The 21,477-nt window shown below is 53.2% G+C and overlaps 1 protein-coding gene across 8 annotated transcripts in view; it reads left to right on the top strand.

The window, feature by feature from the left end:
* The window catches only part of KCNAB2 (potassium voltage-gated channel subfamily A regulatory beta subunit 2), a 96,065-nt gene that overhangs the window by 41,883 nt on the left and 32,705 nt on the right, over positions 1–21,477 (top strand). The window lies entirely within an intron of this gene.

Genomic DNA, 21,477 nt, shown 5'->3' with positions numbered 1-21,477 from the left:
AGAGTCGGGGAAGGCATCATAGAGCCTGTGAGCTGGACCTTATTCAGGCTGGACAGAATTCAACACATACACCAGGAAGAGCATTCCAGTAGAGGGGACAGTCTGAGCACAGCTCAGAGAGGTGCCCGGAGAATAGGAAGTGGCAGTCACATCATCTAGGCCTTCAGGTACAGGACAGGAAAGAGAGTGACCAGAGGCCAGGCTAGGGAGGCCGATGGGGATCTGAGGATGGAGGGCCAAGAATGCCAAGCAGAGGAGCCTACCTTTGGTGGGCACTGGGAAGACATCGATGGTGTTAGAGCAGGGCAGGGGGCAGGGCTCTGCTGCAGGAAGGAAGCCTAGGAGCAGGGAATGAGATGAGGGGAATGGGAAGGCTAGATGTGGGATCCAGGAGAGGTGAAGGAGGGCTGAACCACTGGGGCCATGGGAGGACGGGGTGGAGGTTAAGAGGAGCCAAGTCCCCAGGGCTTGGTGTCCAAGGGGCAGATGTGGAGAAGGACAATGTGATGAGAGGGAAATGGTGCCCAGGGGAAGGAGACGGGCCTCATTCCAAGCAGGTCAGGCTAATGAGCACCACCCAGTAGCGAGGCCACAATGGCCACTTCCAGCCTGGGGATGACATGTGACACAGAGGCCATGGAACTGACTGTGGGCTTCGGCCTTTAAGAACCATCCCAGGGGCTTCCCTGGTAGTCCAGTGGTTAGGACTCTGCGCTTCCACTACAGGGAGTATGGGTTCAGTCCCTGGTCAGGGAACTAAGATCCCGTAAGCTGCATGGTACGACCAAAACAAACAAAAATCTAAAGAAAAAAGAGAAGGAACCATCCCAGGTCCATCGTGAAGGCCTTTCCAGGTCATCCCCCACTACCAGTCACCTCCACTTCCATGCTGTCCCCCAGCCTCACATTTCTTTGCACTCCAGATCTGGGGCTATGATCCCCCCACTCCTTGGAGCCACCCCCCTTAGCAGATGTGTCACGAGGTAATCAGCTCAGCCTCTGTCCAGAATCCCATGCCACTGGCACAATTTCTCAGCTGGAAGATAGTGTCACACTGAGTCTTTGGGGGGCAGGGGTCCCAGGATGACATGAAGGGCCCCTGTGGCCATGAGTCCAGAACAGGGACTCAGCATAGATCACCCCCAGGCTCAGCCGCAAAGCGTCTTCCAAACCCCAGCTCAGGACAGTGAGGAAGGGTCTCCGTGTGGTGTCTTCACGGTGAACTGCAGAAACCTTCTGTCCATATATAGGTCCTGACAGCATAGGACATACAATCTGGGGTGCGTCCCAGCAGAGGGAGGCAGGGCGTCTATCTGTATGTGCTGAAGGAATGTCTCTCCAGGCCCCCACCCATTCTCTGTGGGTGGTGGTCTTATGCTATAGGCCCCTGGGCTTCCCAGCTTGCAGAAAGTTAAGAACATGGTGGGAAGAAAGCCAACCAGCCTGGATCCCTTCCTCAAAGACCAGAAAGCCCAGCCTGCGCTTCCTCCCAGGGTCCAGTCTCTCCAGGCAGGGGGGCATGCGCCCAAGGGAACTGCAGGACCCCAGCCGGTCCCCCCTCCCAGCCGGGACGCAGGAGGCTGCCTTGCCAGGCTGCACTACGGAACCGCACTTCCCGGGCTTTTAGGGGAAGAGATGCGCTCGTGAATAATTCAGCCTCTCTCACTGAGATGCAGACGCCCTAATAGGACTAATGGACTCACTGCCTCCAAACCCGACCCTTATGGGACCTCTCATTCACCGACTGCTTCTGACGTCCTGCAGCGACACTCCCTAATGAAAGAGCTGCCGCACCAGCTCCGTAGACGCCTGGTGAGCCCTAGTAAATCAGACTGTGTCCCTTTTAACCAGCAGACGCCAGCGAGGCAGGTGAGTGGTCCCTTCAGCTCAGGAGGCAAGTGGCAGCCGCCTCCTTGGTGGGGGGGAGATGCTGCTGGGGGAAAAGCACCCTGGGAATGGACAGCATTTGGGGATGCCTTTTTGGCTGATCTGAAATGAGACACTCTATATATTTTCAAAGTGGGAAACCTCAAAAAGAAAGCTAGGTAACCACAGGAAGAAGGAGGGTGGGTGTTCTGCTGCTTGAGCTTGCTTGCCTCCCGGCCTTGCCGCTCTGCCCATCCGGGGGACCTGGGCTCCAGCTGATACCCTGTCGGGTTCCCCATTAAGACCCAGCATTTTCTAGTTTCCCCAAGAAAAACAGCAGCAGGAGGCTGGGTGCTGTCTGAAAGGTCTGTTTGGAAGCATAGGCCTAAGAGAGCTGGGGGCTGCTTCTCTGGGCCTTGGCTTACTGATGGTTCTCAAGCAAAACTGGTTTTGTTTTTCCCCTGATGCGATGCCCTGCATTTTCTAGCCGGGTCCCGGAATGATGCCTCTGCCTCCACGCACGCCCGCTTTGGGAATTCTGGCTGGTTTCTCTGGTGTCCAGACACATGTTGCCGTTTCAAAGAGACCTTCTGGGTTCCTTCTGGATCCCGCATCTCAGGCTTTGGTGGCTCCCAGTAAACAGATCTCAGTTCAGGAATCCCAGGTGGAAGGCTGTTCAGCAAAGTTGCGATTCTCGCGGCTTAATGAGGTTAATGTCTTCTTTCCATTTTTCTATGTCACTCGGTCCGTTCACGTGAATTCCCCAGGTCCCCGTCCACAGGAATAGATTTGCAAAAGGCAGGCCCCAGTGCAGGGGGGACCCTGTAGAGTCTGTAATTAGCAATGGTTGTTAAGGAAAGCTAATTCTTCCTGAGGTGAGTAGGCAGGGTGGCAAAGAGGAGGAGCCAGAGGTTGGGGTCACTGAGCAGTCAGGCGGCCAAAGAAGGAGCTCCAATAAGGGGAGTCTTTCCGGGGCCCCTCATCCAAGCACCCAGCCCTGCTCACCTGCGGAGGAGCCAGCTTATTTCCCTGTCCTCTCCCGCTGGGCAGCACTGTCACCGCCAGAGTCCCTCTGTGTCTTGCCTCCCTCAAGGACCTTAGGGTGAGGAAGGTGTCCCAGCTTCGTCCTCGCCGTGCTCTGCCCCCAGGGCACAGACCCCCTTGTGAGCGCTGCGGCCTTGCCCTCCACCCCAGGCCAGGGGCCACCATGCCCACCCACAGCCCGCATCTCCTCCCACGAGTCCCCTGACCCGAGCCTGCCCTGTGCCGTGAGGACCCTTTCACCCAGTGGTAGGCTCTGGGCACCATCTGTGTGGCTGGTGGCCCTGCTCCACCCATGGGCCCCTCCCAAGGCCACTATAACACAAGATAGGAGAGATGACAGGCAGGGGAGATCCCAGTCCCCACAGAGATAGTTGTTGTTCAGTCTGTAAGTCATGTCTGACTCTTTACAACCCCATGAACTGCAGCACGCCAGGTTTCCCTGTCCTTTGCTATCTCCCGGACATGCTTCCCAGGTGGCGCTAGTGGTAAAGAACCCCACTGCTAATACAGGAGACCTGAGAGACATGGGTTCAATCCCTGGGTCAGAAAGATTCCCTGGAGGAGGGCATGGCAACTCACTCCAGTACTCTTGCCTGGAGAAGCTCATGGACAGAGTCCATGGGGTTGCAAAGAGTCAGACATGACTGAGAGCGATTTAGCATGCACGAGAACCCTACAGAGAGGCTCCCTCCAATTCCTGATGGCACCCACTACGTTTGTCTCATTAGGAATGTGTGACTCTGCAAGACCAGGGGCAATGGGTAGAGTTTACATTTTGTCCTGCATGGCCCCTAGAATCACTCAGGCCCGTGGTCAGGCTCCTGCCTGCTGGGCCGTCTCCCCTCCACCCTGTCTTGTGTATTTTTGTGCCCACGCCACTTATCATGCCTGGAACCATGTTCCACGTCTCATGGTTGGCAGCCACCTCCCACACACAGCACTCTTCCACCACAAGGCCAGCCCCTGTCCAGCTGTCCAGGATGGTTCCGTTTCACCCACAGCAGCCTGCACAATAGGCCTCTGCCCATCCCATTTCACAGATGTGGAGACTGAGTCTCAGAGTGGTCCAGGTACCTGCCTGGGTCACACAAAGCAGGTGACACACAGGGCTGCCCCTGCCCATAACCGGGCCACTCAGCCACACAGTTACTGCAACCCTGGGGCTGTGGCTAGATTTCTGGAGCCAGACCAGGATGGCTTTTTGTGGGTAATGTCTTGAATGCTAATGGCTATTGATCTCAGCCTGGCTGGGCTGGGCTGGGCTGGGAACGTGTGTGTCTGATTTTAATCCTGTTTTTCGGAAGGTGCCCCTGCAACTGCTCCCCACCCAGCTGGTCTCTCTGAACACAGACCCCCCAGGGAAGCCAGGAGTGGTCTGCTTTTGCCCCACACAGGCCATGAGCCACAGGCTACACAGCTGCCTCTGAAGCAGCTGCTTGATGGGTTGTGGGCAGCGTGCACGTGGAGGGGAGGAGGGAGTTGGTGCTGCCCACCCCAAGGGCTTCCAAGGTGCCATTTCCTGGGCCACCCCCACACACTCCGAGCCTGGGGCCCCTCTGTTGCCGGCAATGTGATTCTCCGGAAAAGTGGGGATTTTTGTGTTGGGGTGTGGCTGCCTGCAGAAGCACCCATCAGAGACCTTAGTCTAAACTCTGTGGGAATCCAGAGGTTCTGGGCCTTGCAGCCCCCTCCCCGTGGATCTGAACCATGGTAATGTAAGTCCTGGCCAGGAGAAGGCAGCCTGTAGAGAGCTTGGCCTGATCAGGGGCCAGCCCAGCCCCTCCCTGTCAGCACAGCCAGGGAAATGCCCAGTTACTGCTCCAGGTGCTGAGCGCGCGCGCACAGCAGTGAAAGTGGACAGAAGAGTCCCTTTCTTCTTGGACCTGACTCTCAGGAGGATCAGCTCAACAAACAAGTGATAGAGATACCTGTGGTCTGTCCGGTGATGACACCTGCTATGGAGAAAGAGGCATGTGAAGTGTCAGGCGGGGGTGGGGAGCTCACACGAGGAAGGACCAGCCCAGGCGGCTCCAGCACCATCTCCACCCTCAGAGACTCTGCAGCTGCCTCAGCCCCCAGGAGAGCCCCCAGCCCTTCCCAGGATAACGGAGCTTGTTCTCCCTTGGGGCACAGTTGGGGACAGAGCTGGTCCCTCCACCTCCCGGGCTGACCCAGCTGAAAAAATGAATCTCCCCTGACTCAGGGACAGTGACAATACTGGGGCCACCGTGCAGGCATCCAGGCCAGGGTGGAGGTCCATGGTCAGGTGTCGGGGGGAGAAGGGAGTCCCTGGACTGTAGCACAGCCCCTGCCCCCTGCAACTGTGTCGGTGTTGCCCAGTCAAAGCCCCTGTAGGATGTTAATGCACAGCCATGGTGCAGCCCTTCAACTGACCCGTTCATATGTGTGTGTGCATTGACACAGGGCAGCATTCTGTGCACACACGTGTTCCCCTTGCCTAGTCTCTTGACTCTCTGCCTCCTGGGGGTCATTGCCTATCAGTTCATGCAGAGACACCTCACTCCTGAAGGCTGCACAGATTTTCATTCTGTGGATGGACCATCAGGTACATAGCCGGTTTCCCTATTGATGGACACTTACGTTTTTAGTTTCTGAGTATAATCATCCCTTCAGGTGATGATTTAGCAATGGGTTTTAACATTTAAGCTTTGTAATTTCCCAACCTTTTCCCTCCCCCTGACCCCGCCTCACTCCCTCCTTAAATGCATCCTCTCAGTGTTTTCTGTTGCAAAAACTGAACTGTGACATAATTCATTTGCGCATGGAGCCCAAAGAACTGCGCTGGTGCAATGGCGCTTTCTACAAGCAGAGAATGCCCGTGTGGATAGCATTGCCTTCACCAGTCTGTGAAGTAGGGCCTTCCCCGGGGGCGCGACACTCCCGGCAAAATCACAGGAGAGTTTGCTTCAGCGACAGGTGTGCTTACGCTGCTTCTGGGTCGGCCCTGTAGCTGGTTTTACCCAGGGAACAACTCCTGGGGGCTTCGTGAAGTCCTCCGCCCTGGGGGCCGGGCTGTCTGCATGCTCCTGCCCTGTTCTCATCTGGAGCGCTCTTTTGACATTGCCCACCTAGAACGCAGCTTCGCACGGGCTTGTCTTGTGGGTGCAGGGGACGGAGGGGGTGGCTCAGCCAGAGTTCCCTGCCAGCGCAGTTTTGAGGACCAAGAACCTCATATCAGGAGGTGTTTATATCCTGGGGCCGGGCCCTGTCCCCAGGCGCCAGGACCCCTGGGTGGCCGCTCTAGCTGGATGGTGTGTCTCTGCCGCCGCCCCTGCCCCCGGGATCAGCGTCCAGCCCGGGAAACCCGGGGCAGGGGGAGGCTCTCTAACCCATCACCACTGGGCGTTTCCCATCCGGACAGCAGCGGCTCCCGGGCCGGGTGGGACCATGTTGTCCATGACGTACAGCGAGAGCCTGAGGAGCGTGAGCAGCAGGTGTCACTCGGACTGGGCCCTGCACCCCGTCCGCCAGACCGACACGCTGGAGCTGCAGCGGCTGCGGGAGGTGCGGGCGGCCGCCCAGGCCAGGAACATGGAGAGCTTCCTGCGCATGCACGGCCTCTCCCTGGAAGGCTGCACCGCCCGGCGCACTGGCATGAAGTACCGGTAAGGGGCGGGGCAGGGCGCTGGGCGAGGGCAGAAGGTCCCCTGGCCGAGGCGAGGGCTGCGGCGAGAGGGGTGCAGCCCAGGAAACGGGGTAATCACTTTGTTGTCAACCCGGGTAAATTTTGGGGTTTTAAGAATGCTGACCATAGGACTTCCCTTGGCGGTTCAGTGGTTAAGTCTCCGAGCTTCCACTACAGGGGTCATGGGTTTGATCCCTGGTTGGGGAACTGAAACCCCACGTGCTGCGTGGCAGGCCAAAAGCAAAAGCAGAATGCAGACTGTGTAGGAATGTGTAACAGAGGGAAAACGAGGGTCTCTGTGGTCCTCTCCTCCAGAGATAAGCACTGCGGTGTTTGGTGTCTCTTCCATGGGGAGACGGTGGTTTTTTGAAAAAACTTTGCAGCAGAGTACACTTACTATGTCATCCATCTTCTTGCTTTCTCACTGGGATGTGTTAATTATTACGGGTTGACTAACATGAATTGCTGGAGAAGGAACTGGCAGCCCACTCCAGTGTTCTTGCCTGGAGAATCCCAGGGACGGGGGAGCCTGGTGGGCTGCCGTCTATGGGGTTGCACAGAGTCGGACACAATTGAAGCGACTTAGCGGCAGCAGTGGCAGCAACACGAATTGCTCCCCAAGTGGCTCAGTGGTAAAGAATCCTCCCGCGCATGCAAGAGTCGCAGGAGATAGATGCGGGTTTGATCCCCAGGTCAGGAAGATCCCCTGGAGGAGGGAATGACACCCCACTCCAGTGTTATTGCCTGGAGAATCCCATGGACAGAGGAGCCTGGCGGGCTACAGTCCATGGGGTCTCAAAGAGTCGGACACGACTGAGCAACTGAGCACGAGCACGCAACACTGATGAGGGGAAAGTCGTCGATTCATCCTCTCTACCCACAAATCCGTGGCAGCATCAGACCGTGCGAGGTCCTAGGGACCAAGATGCGCTTGGTTCAGGCTGTCCTTTCCATGGGAAGTGTTTTTCAACAAGTGGCCTCTGAACTGGTTGCTGCGACTATAATTAAAGCTGTGACTAGCAAAGGCAGTGGCTTAGGTGTCCCTGGTTCTCGGAGGATGGGCTTGTAGGGCTCAATTCCGTTGGAACCTCAGAAGGACACTCTGTTTAGCTCGCTTGCCGTTGGAATCAGCATCTGAGACAGCGCACTGACCCTTTCTCCTCTGAAAGCCTCGGAAAGTGGCCAGAGATCCCCAGAGCTGGCAGCTGAGTGTATAAATGACAAATATTCAGCTTTATTCCTGTGCCTTCCAGGGACAAACCCTGGCCAGAGCCAGTCACCCAGAAGAAGCCCCCTCCCCGCTTCTGATCAGTCTGTGTTCAGTTGCCAGATTTAGCAAATAAAAAATACAGAGCACCCAGTTAAATCTGAATTTCAAGCAAATAACAAGTTTATGCCATAATCAGGACATACTTATACCAGAAGTTATTTGTTGTTTATCTCAAGTCCAGATTTAAGTGGGTGTCCTATATTTGATTTGATTTCCACCTATCACAGGCCCCAGGGGTTATCTGGCTGTTCTCTGGAGAGTGGAACAGAGACCAGCCCTGTTGCTGAAACGTTTTCTCCTGCGGACAAGTGTTTGGGTCTTCAGGGGTCATTGCATGAGCACGTGGTTGTCATTTAAAGATAGAAAGCACTTCTGCCCTGAGTCCATTAGGTGGCAGAATTCTTAAGGCTTTGCATTCTAAAAATCCAGATGTAAAAGGACAAAGCGTCAGCGAGACTGGCCCTAAGGACCTCCTGATTCTGTTGGAGATTTCTCAAGAGGGAGATGCGGGTCTGAATTTTCTTCTTCTTTTTTTTTTTTTTGAGTGGCGGGGGGCGGGGGCGGGTGGCTATCCACTGATGTTGTTGTTGCTGTTCAGTCATTATGTTATGTCCGACTCTGCAGCCCTATGGACTGTATCACACCAGGCTCCTCTGTCCATGGGATTCTCTAGGCAAGAATACTGGAGTGGGTTGTCATTCCCTTCTCCAGGGGATCTTCCCGACCCAGGGATCAAACCTTCATTTCCTGCATTGGCAGGGGGATTCTTTACCCCTGGGCCACCTGGGAAACCCAAGTCATTGATTGTCGCTGTTCGGCTGTTGTTCAGTTGCTAAGTCGTGTCTGACTCTGTGACCCCATGGACTGCAGCACGCCAGGCTTCCATATCCCTCACTATCTCCCAGAGTCTGCCCAAGTTCATGTCCATTGAATCAGTGATGCCTTCCAACCATCTCATCCTCTGTCACCCTCTTCTCCTTCTACCCTCAATCTTTCTTTCAGGGTCTTTTCCAATGAGTCAGATCTTGACATCAGGTGGCCAGATTATTGGAATCTTAGCATCCTTTAATTAATTCAGAAATATTTATTGAGGACCTACTTGACTCCAGGCAACAAGCTTGCAGACATTGCATAATCAGGACAGACAGGGTCCCTTCTCACCCTGTTGGATGTTCCATCCTGGTGAGGGGGTGACAGAGAAAAAGCAGGTAAATGCCTAAGAGAGTCAGGGAGGCCAGGGACAGCTGAGACCCCAACCACCTGAAAGGAGGACCACTGGAAGTGGTGGGCAAGAACCTTCCAGTTCAAGGGGACAGGGGAACATTTGAGAAGAGAAGGCTTGGGCCAGAGTGAGGAAGACAAGAGCAGTAGGGGGGAGGCCAAGGGAAGAGGCCAGGGGGTTGTCCTCCTCCTGGGAGACCCCAGCTCCCTCACGTATAGATACCATTTGTGATGAAGGGTACCCTGGGGTGAATTATGTCCCTCCAAATTGCATCCACCCAGATTCCTAGAGGCTACTTGAAAATAGGGTCTGTACAGATGTAATTAGATGAGCTTACACTGGAGTCGGGTGGACCCTAAATCCAATGCCTGGTGTCCTAATAAGAGGCCCAATGAAGGTGCACAGGGAAGAGGCTTTGTAACGGCGGAGGCAGAAATTAGAGTGATGTGGCCACAAGCCAAGGACTGTAGTCACCAGAAGCTGGCCAAGGCCAGAACAGACCCTCCCCTGGAGCCTACAGAGAGCCCTGCCCTGCCCACACCCAGATTTCAGCCTTCTGGCCCCTGTTGATGTGATAGAACCACGTTCTGTTGCTCAAAGCCCCCCAGTTTGATGAACTCTCTTGCAACAGCCCTAGGACTCAAACACAGCTTGGGGTTGTGGGTACTAGGAAAATGTCCTATTTGCCTGACACTCCAAGGAAAAGGTCTGTGTTGCATCTGAAGCTTGATGGACTAACCATGGGGATGACCCACACTGGGAACCTTGCTTCCCAAGCAAGGGTTGACAAGAAAACCGCTTGAGCCTTTAGCATCTGATGGTCCAGAGGTGGTCGCACTGTGGGGCCCTTTCTTCATCTGGTGGATTTCATCTGGCTGCACCCGGGAATTTCAGTTAACTGGGAAGAGAGCCTCCAGAACCACGGCCACCAGTTATGAAAGATCCCAGATAAATGCCCTTCCAAGGTTAATGTTCCTGGCTGGTCTGGGACTCTGTTAAACCTGGTCTTAAATATTAATATAAAAAAGATAACGCTTCCAGATAAGTGCTGCCTGGTGGAGCAAGGTGAACACCATGCCGCTGCCCCAACACATTATCAGTTGAACTGAGCCTGCAGCTGGGAAAAGATTTCTTGTTAACTTCACTCATTTTTTTTTAAACTGTCCTCAACTCTTGCTGTTTAAAAAAAAAAAGGCACTGAATTTTAAAATCTCCACAGTCCCTGTGTCAGCTCCCCCTTCCCACGTCCACCTGGCTGCAGTGATGGAGGGTCCAGATGTGTGGCCTGAGACAGGGCAGCAGCTGTGATCACGGGCCCACATGGTGCCAGGTGGATACCGGACCTGGTTCAAAGATGCTCCTCTTCTACCATACATGGCCCTAGGAAGGAACCCAAACTCCCCACTGGATCCTGCACATGCTGCCTCTGATTTTGGCCTGTACTCCTCTTCCTCCTGCTCAGGGTGCGCCTGCCTTTCATCCATATCTCAGAGGAGCTCACTGCATCCCGCAGTCCTTGCACATCATCAGTGGCCCCCAGGGGGTGCATCCTCCAGGTTTTCACAGGGCCGGCTCCCTCCCATCAGCGCAACTTTGGCCTCAAAGAGACTTTCCCCACCACTTAGTCTAAACAGATGCCCAGTGAGTCGCCCTCAAATCCCACTATCCTCTCTTGTTTCTGCGTGTCTGCATCCCACTGACAGCATGACCTTTGTCTGTTCTCAGCACCTAGAGCAGTCCAAACCTCTGTAAGTACTGGCTGGATGGTGTTTCCCAGTCTTGGTCTTAACCCACTTTCCAGAACATTCTCTTTCTGGAAATGTCTCTTTCCTGCTGCTTCCTCGGCATCAGGACTGGAAGCTGCATCTCAGACTCTCTGATATGGCCCGGAGGGCAGGGAGCCCTGGGCAATGAGCCTTGGCCATGAGCTTCTGGCAGGGTGCAGGGTCCTGCCTGCCTGCTATTTTTTCACTCTAGAGTGTAGCCTCTTACCACTAGCCTCTTACAGGAATCACAGACAGTATTTGATTTGTGGTCAAGCTCATCAAACAGACTTGCTCATTTATTCACAGGCGGTCACTTCAAGCTGGGCCAGTCAGGGAAGACTTCCTTAAAAAAATCTGGGAAGCCAGTGTGTCTTAAAGGATGGGTAGGAAGAAGGAAGAGGGGCAGGAGAAAAGACAGGTGAGGATTGGTGAGTGGACCAGTCTGGGGTGATGGGTGGGGCAGGTCTACCTTGAGCCAGTTCTCTACCAGTGTTCTGGGGTTACCCTAACACAGCACACACACACAAGCTCAGAACAGCAGCTTTTTATTCTCTCACGATCTGGAGCCGAGAAGTCCAAAAGCCAGGGGTCAGCAGGGCCACACTTCTTCTGAAGGCTCTCGGGAAAGATCCAACCTTGGCTCTTTAAATAATTTTAATTGGAAACTAGTTGCTTCACAATGTTGTGTCAGTTTCAGGTTTACAGCAAAATGCATCAGTTATACACACGCACATATCCAGTCTCTTCTAGATTCTTTCCCCATATAGGTCATTACAGAGTACTGAGTAGCTTCCCTATGCTGTATAGTAGGCCCTTATTAATTACCTATTTTTGTATATAGTAGTGTGTATATGTCAATCCCAATCTCTCAGTTGGGAGTGGAAACAATGGCAGATTTTATTTTCGCAAAATCACTGCAAATGGTGACTGCAGCCATGAAATTAAAAAACATTTTCTCCTTGGAAGAAAAGCTGTGACAAACCTAGACAGCATATTAAAAAGCAGAGACATTACTTTGCCAACAAATGTCCATATAGTCAAAGCTAAGGTTTTTCCAGTAGTCATGTCTGGATGTGAGAGTTGGACCATAAAGAAAGCTGAGCGCTGAAGAATTGATGTGATGCTTTCGAATTGTGATGCTGGAGAAGACTCTTGAAAGTCCCCTGGACTGCAAGGAGATCAAACCAGAAAATCCTAAATGAAATCAACCCTGAATATTCATTGGAAGGACTGATGCTGAAGGCAAAGCTCCAATACTTTGGCCACCTGATGGGAAGAGCTAACTCATTGGAAAAGGCCCTGATGCTGGGAAAGATTGAAGTCAGGAGGAGAAAGGGGCGACAAAGGATGAAATGGTTGTATGATGTCACTGACTCAATGGACATGAGTTTGAGCAAACTCTGGGAGATAGTGAAAGACAGGGAAGCCTGGTGTGCTGCAGTCCATGGGGTCACAAAGAGTCAGACAGGACTTAGCGACTGAACAACAATAGCCCTTCCCCTCTGGCAGCCATAAGCTTGCTTTCTGTAATGTGTCTGTGCTTCCTTGATTTTGTCTATAGACACATCACTCCAATCTCTGCCTCTGTCTTCACATGACTGTTTTCCCTCTGTGTGTCTCTGTCAGTCTCCAAATCCTCCTCTCCTTATAAATACAGCAATCGTTGAATTTAGGGCTCACCCCAATCACCTCCTCTTTATGTGATGACATCTACAAAGGTCCTTTTTCTGAAGATGGTCACATTCATGGGTGCTAGGAGTTAGGACATGGACATGTCCCTTTGGGGGACGTGTTTCAACCCACGCCGGGTCATCAGGGTTGACTCAACTCCCAAGCCTGCAGGAATGTCACTGAGTGTCCTGGGGGGAACCCAGCTCTGGACAAGTCATGTGGTCTCCCCAGGTCTCAGTGTCCCCATCTGGAAATCAGAGACTATAGTCACTTCCTCATAGAATTGTCCTGAGGACTAAATAAGGTAGTGATGGAAGCCAAAGCTCCAGGCTTGGCTCCTGGTGAGAGAGAAACTGTCTGGGAATATCATGGGTGCCAACAGAAGCACCTGGAGAACCAGCTCATGTTCTGTGTGGCCATCAGGCAGATGGGAAGGAAGGGAGGGAGGGAGAGAGGTGGTGAGATGAGTCAGTCACTCTGGAAGAGCTGCCGTGCCACGATCCAGGGGTCTCCCCAGCCCCCTGGGGCAGGTTGGGGGTGGATCCCAGGCACCACGCCAGAAGCTCCTGTTTCAAGAAGTTCTCTTTGGTGGCATTCTGTAGACACGACAGGGCTTTTACTCGGGGTGGCTGCCCCTCTGATTCATCACGGCAGGAACCAGCTGCTTTAACAACAGCAGGTACTAGAGAGGCAGAAAAAGAACCCCAAATCTGCTGTGGCTCAAAACCATCCACACTCGATGTTTCTGCGACAAGCCCTTGTCTGGGACTCACTTCTCCACCAAAACACATTTAAAAGGAGAGACCCTTTGGGGTGACATTTAATTGTGGCAAGTTCAGGTTGAGGTCTTATGCTTTTGGTTTTCCACTCTTGTCTTTTCTTGTGATTTTCTAAGTACATTAAGAGTTTGTGACCCCTATCTGAGGCATGTGGAAAGTTCCAGCTGCACAAACCCACCTGCCCAACTCCTCCACTCAGCAGTTCTCTGCTGGACCCGCCACATTTGTCCTGGGTTCCCTGGGCGGGTTCTGAGGTCAGATGTCCATTCCCACCATCCCCACAATGCATTACAGAGGGATGAGCGGGGACTGGGGACTCTGCACCGGGCCAGGTGCAAGAGTCCTGGGAGAGTGCCTCCTGTGTGGTCCCCAGGCCTCTGGTATCACTGGGGAGGCTGAGGTCTGACACCCAGAGGAAGGAAGGTTTACTGGTGCTTGAGAAGCGGGGAGACTGCTTCACACGGCATGTACTGTCTCAGCTGATGCCAGGGGATGACAGGGAATTCAAAGGCAGAGAAACAGGAAGGGCACTCCCATAGGGAACAGCAAGAGTGAAGGCCCAGAGTCTTGAAAGCGTTGACACTTTTTTTCAGTAACAGTTCTATTGTGATATAATTCACACACCATATACCCATTTGTTGTTCTGTCATTCATTCATGTCCAACTCTTACAATTTAATGGTTTTAGTATATTCATATAACTGTGCAAAAATCACCAATGTTAGAACATTTTTGTCACCCCAATAAGGAAATCCCATACCTACATTATAGCTATCATTCCCTGATTCTCCACTCCCCTCACCCCCTGGAGTCACAAATCTGCTTTCTGTCTCTATGGATTTGCCTATTCTGAACTTTTTTAACTTTATTTGGGCTGCGCTGGGTCTTCAGTACTTTGTGCAGGCTCCCTGTAGTTGTGGCGCGCGGTTGTCTCGCTGCGGTGGCTTCTCTCATGGCCGAGCGGAGCACAGGCTCTAGGCACACAGGACTGACTCAGCAGCTGCAGCGTGCAGGCTCAGTAGTTGTGGCACACAGGCCTAGCTGCTCCGAGGCAGGAGGGATCTTCCTGGACCCAGGGTCGAACTCGTATGCCCTGCATTGGCAAGCAGATCCCCAACCACGGCACCACCAGGGAAGTCCCCGGAACATTTCATATGAATGGAATCATACAGTACGTGGCCTTAAAGAACCCGCCTGCCAATGCAGGAGACCTAAGAGACAAAGTTTCAATCCTTGGGTCGGGAAGATCCCCTGGAGGAGGAAATTGCAACCCACTCCAGTATTCCTGTCTGGAGAATGCCATGGACAGGGGAGCCTGGTGGGCTACTGTGCATAGGGTCTCAAAGAGTCAGACACGACTGAAGTGACTTAGCATGCACGTGACTCGTTTCTTTCTCTTAGCATGGTGTTTTCCAGGATCATCCATGTTGGAACGGGTATCAGTACTTCATCCTTTTATGGCTGAATAACATTCTACTGCGTGGATATAGACTGCATTTTGTTTATTCGTTCGTTATTTTACCTGTTGTTAGACATTTGGATTGCTATGCCTTTGGGGTTGTGATGAGTAATACTGCTGTGGACATTTGTGTTCAAGTTTTGGTGTGGACGTTGTTTTCATTTCTCTGGGCACATACCTAGGAGTGGAATTGCTGGATTGGGAGGTGAGATGGGTGACCTTTTACACACTGTGGTGACTAAGTCTTTGTGAATCTCACTTAAATCTCACTTAACCATCTGGTTAAGAGCAACCCTGAGGAATCCATAGTGAGATGCCGTCCCTTGTGGGATCCAATGATTTGCCAGTGCACAGAGAACCGAGGGAGGTGGAATGAAGTAGGGGATCTCCACACCCTCCAGGCCAGTGCATAGCACCACTCAAATCTCTTGATAAAAACACAGCTTCCCAGGACTGCCCCGGCGGTCCAGTGGTTAAGATTTCACCTTCCAATGCAGGAGGTGCAGGTTCAATCCCTGGTCGGAGAGCTAAGATCCCACATGCCTTGGGGCCAAAAACCAAAACATAAAATGGAAGCAATATTGTAACAAATTCGATAAAGACTTTAAAAATGGTCCACATCAGAAAAAGAAATGCGTTTTCCCAGGTCCAACCCCAGAGCTGCTGATTCCGTAGGTGTGGTTGGGGCCCAGGAATCTGCATTTGTAACACGCTCCTCTAGCAGCCTGCTCAGGTGTTGAGCATCCCTGCAGTGGACTATAAGCTCCACGAGCTTGGGGAGGAGCCAGAGGCAGGGTCTTTGCCACCTGCAGCCTCTTCGGCAGGGGTGTGGGCTTCCTGAGAGCCAGGGTCTATTGTCTTCAAGTGCAGGGCCCAGTTGGTGGAGAACCCAGCTGGCAGAGGGGCCAGCACTGCAGCCTGCCCTTCCTCCTTCCCATCGCCCGTCACCCAAGGGGCTCAGGGACCCATGCCAGGCAGGTGGAACTTTCACGGGCAGGTGGAAGAGGAAGGCAGCTCTGGCCTGTGAATCCTGAGGGGCCCCTACTGCCCTCCACAGGTGGCGTCTGTGACCTGCCAGGGCCCCCCTGGCAAAGGTACCAGCTCTGCCCTCCCTCTCACCCCAGGACCAGGTGCCCCCCTGGGGAGCGGTTCCCGCTGCCAAGTCAGGCCATGGGGAAGACAAACAGGATGCGCTTACTGGTGGGGGAGGGGAGAGTCTCTCACAAGGGTCTCTCCTAACTCCATGGCCAGAAAGCCCTTCCTCTCTGCTGAGGGATAGTGGGAGTGCTTCCTGAGGACCAGACCCCAGTGTGAGCACTTTTGTGATCTGAACACCTTGGTGTTCCTGTGCTGGACACAAGATCACTGAGGCTTGGAGAGGGAGTCACTTGCCCCTGGCTGCCCAGCTCGGGAGCAGGGAGGCTGGGACTGGATGGAGCAAGGTTTTATTATTAACTTCTCAAAAAGGCAGGGCCAGATCTGAGAGCAAGTGCAGCCATCCTCTGTGAACATCTTGGGGTGGCTTCTTCTCTGAGTCCTGTCCAGGATAGATACCCAGAAGGCGTGTAAGGTTCCTGCAGAGCCAGGTCCCGAGAGACAGAGTGGTCCTCGGGCCAGCCACCTCATTCTGTCAATGGAAGTCCAGAGACGGCAGGACACTCGCTTGGGATCATAGAGCGAATTAGCAGCAAAGTCTGACCACCTGCCTCCCATCCTTCTCAGTCACAGAGCAGAAAGGGACCTAAAAGTCAGCTATGGCGAGGGCCACCCTGCAGGGTAAGAGTGGCAAGCTTGGGGTCAGAGAGCAAAGCCAGCCCTTCCTGCCAATGGGGGCGTCTCTCTGGGTTTCAGGGAACCCCTTAACCTTGTTCCAGAAGAGCTTGTTCCCATCTTCATCCTGATCCCCTTAGTGTGGGAAAGGAGGCTGGGGTAAAGCAGAGGATCTTCATTCATTCATTCCTTAGTTCATTCACTCATCCATTCATTCATCCATCCTTCCATCCATTCATTCATTCCTTAGTTCATTCATTCATTCACTCTAAAAGTGTTTATTGAGCATCAGCTGCAAGCTAAGTACCGTGCAGAGTGCTGGAGTGTCTCAGGTCTCTGAGACTGCAGGGCTCTTTCCTCACTTCACCTGGGTCATTACCATCCAGAAAGAGTGGCCCTCTCTCTTCCAGATCTTTGGTGATTTGACTTCCTATGCCAAAACCCGGTGGCAGCCTTGTTTTCTTGGGTGAGAACCGCCACGGGACAGAACTGGCCAGGCCGACTGCCTGCACACTCAGCCGCCCACCCGGCTGCAGTGCATGCCTCTTCCAGTCCCGGCTGAGCGGCTGTCAGCCTGGAGAACCGGTGCCGGCCTCCCAGGGATCGGCCAGGGCAGTCGGGCGGCTTGTGCATCCGCTTCATTAATAATGAATCGCCGGACGCCTACCGCACCTCCCGCACCTCTCGCCAGTCACCTCGTTGACTTGGTGGGAGTCTCAACAGCCACGGTGCACAGAGCCAGGCTCCCTCTGAGACACCCGGGGAAGCCTGAAGAAGCAGCTGCTCCCCGAACCCCCAGGCTGCCACCCTGATGGGAGGCACGCTCCCTCCCCCTCCTGCTGTCAGAGGACGGCAGTGTCGCTCATTGGTCGAGAGTTACTGGCAGCCCAGCCCTGCCAGACACAGCTGGGCTGGGGGCTCAGGCAGAGCCAGACCAGGGTGGGGCAGAGGACGGACCTGCAGAGAAGGGAGAGAAAATGGCATCACCCCCCACCCCTGGATTTCTGAGTTCTATCTGATCAGATCTTTTCTAGCACATTTCTGGAAATTTGACTCCCTTCTGTCTGAGACCACATGGGCTTTTTCTACATCATTGCCTTTGGAAATCTTCACTCCTGGCAGCTCCCTCAGCTTCTGGGATAAAGTCTTGTCCCAGGCGGAGCGGGGCTTCCAGGGGCAGATGACCTTGGAGCCCGGAAGGAGAGGGGACGTGGTCAGGAGCTGAGTGCCGGCGACATGCAGGTGTCCTTCGTATGCTCGGAGCACGGCCTCAAGGGCCGGGGCCCCGAGGACCGGCTGGGCCGGCCAGCGGCCAGCAGCCCCAGCCTGGGCACCCGAGGCCGCTTCCGTGCAGTGGCCATGGTGGCTCGGAGTCTGGGACAACTGTCAGTGCAGAGCCTCCCGAGCGCAGGCGACGCCAGCGTGAAGCAGCCCGGGATGAAGTATAGGTATGCAGTGCGCGGGCCTGTGTGGGGCAGGGGTGCCCTCCCCATGGTGTCTGGGGTTGGGGGGGCTTGGCAGAATGTGGGGGGAGAAATAAAATCGAAGTCAGGGTCAGGCCCCAGTCTCATCGGTGGTGGGGGATGATGATGCCTCTTCTCTCCTTCTGCCTGTTTGTTTCCCTTCCTGGGGGCAGGGGATGGAGTTTGTCACTAGAGCTGAGCCCCTCCATGTCAGATGCTGTGTGATACTTCCTCTTCCTGGCAGCCCCAGGACAATGACCACAGGTGCCCTGCCCTCCCCCTGGGCACACAGGCCCTCAGGAATGCCCACTGAGTGGTCTGATGTCTTTGCAGCTAAGCCACCTTGACAAACCTCAGTTTAAGAGTCGGGGATATAGGGTGAACCACGTGGTAGAGTTAACCTTCCCCCACTCCTTGACCTGAGCCGAACCCCAGACCCAGGTTCCTCTACAGCAGGATTCAGGCTCTGCAGAGCACAGGCAGCGGCTGGAGTTCTCTGCTAAGGGCTCGGGCCTGGCTTCTGTGTGTCCCTCTGCTTGGGCCCAGCCCCCCACGTGCTCTGGGTGCACTCGCCCTCACTCTGTTGGTAGAGAGCATGCAAAGGGCCAGTGTCGGCAGCCGGGGGGGGCCTTCCTGACATTCTTTGCATCCCGTCTTGCCCTACCCAGGGTCTTGCTCAGATGCCCAGTGGGATGCACCCAGATGCAAAAGGAGGGCTGGGTCTGAACCCTGGACCCCTGCATCACCCGGCTAGAGGTCTGGCCTTCCTTTAATTTTTTAATTAATTTTTGTTGAAGGATAGTTGCTTTACAATGCTATATTGGTTTCTTCTGTTTACAGCAAGGCGAATCAAGTTTATATATACATACGTCCCCTCCTTTTTGGATTTACTTCCCATTTAGGTCACCGCAGCACCTTAAATAGAGTTCTCTGAGCTATACATTCCGTTCTCCTTAGTTATCTATTTTATACGTGGTATCAATAGTGTATATATGTCAATCCCAATCTCCCACTTCCTCTACCCGTCTTTCTCCCTTGGCACCCATATGTTTGTTCTCCACATCTGTGTCTCTGTTTCTGCTTTGCAAATAACAGTGGAATATTATTCAGCCATAAAAACAAATGAAACTGGGTCATTTGTAGAGACATGGATGGACCTAGAGAGTGTCACACAGAGTGAAGTGAGTCAGGAAGACAAAAACAAACATCATGTATTAGTGCATGTGCAGTCTGGCCGTTCTTACTCATGAGTTTCTCTGTACTTAGAGCCTTGAGCACTTTGAGAATGATGTTCCAGGGAGAGGGTAGTTCTTACCACAAATCATCTTCAGGAACCAGAAAAGCTAAGTTAGATCCCTGGCTCCCAACTCTGCTCTCTGAGACTCAAATCACACAGGCCACCAACCTCAGAAAAAGCTGCAGAAGAATCTGGTTGTATTTGAGGAGAATGGGTTTCTAGCTGATATTGGTTGGTACCAACTTGGAAAGTATTGAAAGAATGGATCCTAAGAAATGAGCTGTGTGGCTTAAACCTCTAGCTTAAACCTTAAACCAGTGCCCAGAAGATGGACCTCATGTGAAGGACGCGTGTCATAAGTCCCAGGCCCCTCGAGATGAATTCTGAGATAACAAGGCCTTTTGCATCTCCACCTGTAACCCTCCTGCCCTGGATCTTTGGGGACATTTGACATGCTTTTATGGGTCTCTGGGGTACAGAGCTTTTGTTCCCATCCTCTCAATTCAGTAAGGGCAATTTCTTTTCTAGAAACTCTGGTGGTTTATCTTTTATTAAGTGGGAACCAAAAACTAAGAGTAAACAGAATCTGTTTTTTAGTTTAGATACATGTTACCTGCTGAGACTTTTAAGTCAATCCTAAGATCAAAAGAGTGAGACCATTTCTAAAAGTATGAAGGAGAATGTACACAGGAAATGTGGCTATTGACAGGATTTCCCTGCCAAGATCTTAAGATCCATTGAAGATTGGACATCAAAGAGCCTGAATGCTTAAGAATCCTGTGTGCACCTATGTGTGTACATCCGTGTGTGTGTGTGTGTGTGTGTGTGTGTGTGTATCTATGTGTGCACCTATGTGTGCATCTGTTTATGTGCATCTGTGTGTGTGGATCTTTGTGTGTACATCTCTGTATGTGCACCAGTGTGTGTGGATCTGTGTGTGTGTGCACTTGTGTGTACATCTGTGTATGTGCATCTGTGTATTTGCACCGGTGTGTATGGATCTGTGTGTACATTGGTGTGTGTGCATCTATGTGTGCATCTGTATGTGTGCACCTGTGTGTGCCTCTGTGTGTGCACTTGAGTGTGCACCTGTGTGTATCGATCTGTGTGTGTGCATCTGTGTGTGGATCTCTGTATATCTACAGCTGTGTATGCATTTCTGTGTGTGTGTACCAGTGTGTGTGTACCTGTGTGTATGTGTATCTGTGTGTATGCATGCCTGTGTATGTGTGTGTGTGACATGCTGGAAGCACTGAAGGTGAGACAGGCAGCATAGGGAGGTGCTCGCTGGGCCAGAGGGTTCAGAATCTGAGACCCCAGCCCCAGCTTTCCATCCTGGGGGACCCCACCTGTCCTTACAGGTGGCAGGGCCTGGGAAGCTTGCCCTGGCGGTAAGAGGGAGAAGGTGGGCTCATTTCCCTGTAGGTGTGCAGTCTCAGAGCTGAAATGGAAGTCAGAACCCAAACCACCGGACAGCTCTGCTGAGTATGGGGTCCCTGCCTGATGGGGTTGTTCCATGATGACTCTCCCAGGATCACAGCCAGGGTACATGCAGGTGGGAGCTACAGGGGGCCTGATCCAGGACCACCCGCTACTGACCACCTCCTTAAGGAGCTGGCCCTTCACAGTGGCACTGAGGGTGATGTGGCCTGTACCACCAGGGTGCCACAGTCTTGCCAAAGGGCCCCTTTGGCACTGAGCAATAGAGGTGCTCAGTGTGGAGGAGGGGAGACACCAAGACCTGTGAGTAAAAAGAGGGTCCTGCATTGGATCCTGAGGGTCTGGCCCCAAGGCCTGGGCTTCTCAGCCCCACCTCACACCAACAAACACCCCCAGGACCTGTGGCTGACAGATGCAATCTGATCGCAAAGGTCTGGTAGCCCAGATCCGTCGTAGGGAGCCTGGAGTCTGGGGGCGGGCAGAGCTGTAAACAGATAATACCCCACAGGGTGATAGCCGACAGGAAACCCCAGCATCCCTGCCCATCAAACCATCTCCAAGGCCAAGTTGCTTTCTATCACCTGACCACATTTTTGTCCTCCTCCCAGATGGCTGAAGTTAAAAGCCCTGAACAGCTATTTTTAAAGGATGTGTAATTGCCTAGAATGTGAAATGCAGTGTTCAAGGGTGCGGCCCATTGGGGTGGGAGACGGGGGGTGCTCCATGATAAACATCACTGTTTTCCTCCAGCAAAGTTTAAATCCCTGAGTCCTCATTAGCCATTTTTCCAGACCACAGGAGGGACAGGAGACAAATTAATAAAGACTAACATTATCGGGGTTTAG

Source organism: Bos indicus x Bos taurus, chromosome 16 (assembly GCF_003369695.1).
Source record: "Bos indicus x Bos taurus breed Angus x Brahman F1 hybrid chromosome 16, Bos_hybrid_MaternalHap_v2.0, whole genome shotgun sequence".
Taxonomy (NCBI): domain Eukaryota; kingdom Metazoa; phylum Chordata; class Mammalia; order Artiodactyla; family Bovidae; genus Bos; species Bos indicus x Bos taurus.
This window is presented reverse-complemented; position numbering and strand designations above follow the sequence as displayed.